Source organism: Phaseolus vulgaris, chromosome 5 (genome assembly GCF_051622355.1).
Source record: "Phaseolus vulgaris cultivar YP4 chromosome 5, ASM5162235v1, whole genome shotgun sequence".
NCBI classification, from domain to species: domain Eukaryota; kingdom Viridiplantae; phylum Streptophyta; class Magnoliopsida; order Fabales; family Fabaceae; genus Phaseolus; species Phaseolus vulgaris.
The window spans coordinates 32,097,057-32,098,950 of NC_143502.1; the positions used below are offsets into that span (position 1 = coordinate 32,097,057).

General features: G+C 25.3%; 1 pseudogene; it reads right to left on the reverse strand.

Moving 5' to 3' along the window:
* Positions 1–506: 506 nt before the first annotated feature.
* Positions 507–1,519, reverse strand: LOC150027568 (uncharacterized; annotated as a pseudogene).
* Positions 1,520–1,894: the final 375 nt, after the last annotated feature.

The following is a 1,894-nucleotide window of genomic DNA, read 5'->3' on the forward strand; positions in this document are numbered from 1 at the left end:
TTATTATTATTGATGATGTAATCATGTTAATTTCAAGTAAAAAATATAAGATATAATTATAAAAAAAACAAAGTTTCAATTAGTATTAATTAGTAGTGAACACAGATAATATTGAAGTGTTTACCCTAAATACAAAATCCTAAAATAAATAAAATAATGCAAATGTTACACTTAATGCTTAAAGATGAGAAAAAAAAACGCAAAAATAAATAAATATGGAAAATAAAAATAACAACAATAAAAATAAAAACGAAAAATAGAAATAAAAAAGAATGACAGAAAAAAATAATAACTAAAAACATAAAAGATATAAAATAAAGGCAAAACAAAATAAGATAAAGATAAAAAGATATAAAAAAAAATCAAAACAAGATAAAGATAAGAGATATAAGACGATACTAAATAAGTATATGTTGAACATAAAAAGGAAAATAAATAAAAGATGATCATTCATTTAATATTTTCTCCAATGGTACATTAAATAGTTTGTGCGAAATGAAACATAATTAATGATGAGAAGTAGTCAATCTAGTAATGTTGGAACACATTCTTTTTGTGTGTCCTGGTGTTTGACAATATGAACATTTTTTTGTTTGATTCTTATTGTTCTCTTATGTCCATATCAATTCTTATTTAACTTGACTTAGGCCTCCCCTTTGAGGTTCTTTTCATGTAGGTACTTGGGCATAGTATTTGACCAGTGTATGCAAGTCAATACTCTTCATTTATGAGTTCTCCAAATAGTCTTTCGTAAACATGAAAGACATGTTGCAATGTGTACACATGTGAGATGTACCTAGCAAAATCGTGGTGAGCATATTTGCAAGCAACAAGCACATGGGAGCATGGTAGGTGTAGTTTTTGGAATTTCCCACAGTCACACCATAATTCGTCCAAGCGAAATGCAAATCGGCATAGTGGTCGTACTTCTCTTGGATTTTGTCTTTCTTTTACCAAAAATCTGGTGTTCCTCCTATCAAAGGAAAACACAATATGAGTGTTTGCCTTTGATTGTGTATCTTCCAATGCTTTTACTTGAAATTAATATGATTATATAATCAATAATAATTAAAATAAATACTAATCTATGTTTATAGATTCAACTTTTATGTTGTTGCAGGGTTTAATTTTTTATTTTCTTCATTCTTAAAAAAAATATTAAACTAAACATTTTTAATTTATTACTTTTTTATTTTTATTTTGTAAAAACTCATTTCTTTATTCATTAATAAATATTTTAAACCTTAAAAAATATTTATTTTTTTAATGCATTCAATTTTTTATTTTATTTTTTTATTTTTGAAATGGTGCTAGATAGGGAAATAAAAAAAATGTTAGATAGAGATATAAAAACAAAAAAGTGCTAGATAGGAAAATAAAAAAGAAATACTAAATAAGAAAAATATAAATATAAATAGGGTTGTAAATGAATTGAATCTTCATATTCACTATTCTCCTTCACGTCTGTCCCACGTCATAGTCCAACACCTGCACTCACCCTACCTTCATGCTCATCCATTATCAGTCGTCTTCAATTACTTTTTATCCCAAAAGGTATGTGCAAATCATAAACTAAATTGGATTGAGTTTATGATTTTTTAAGGTTCTTAAACCTTAATTAAATGGACTCATGTTTCTTTTTTCTCTTTTTTCTCTATCTCTACCTTTCTCACTCCCGTTTGCCAATAAAAAATATTAAGAATAAATAATAATATTAAGATACTTAATTATATTTTTAATCTCTTAAATTTGAAATAATATTGATTTTGATCTCAAATTTTTAAAAACACTAAAATTGAATCTTACATAATATAAATATAAGACTAATTGACAATGCATAAGTGGAGACAAACATCATACTACTAACTCAATTTTGTGAGATTGAGTAAGACAT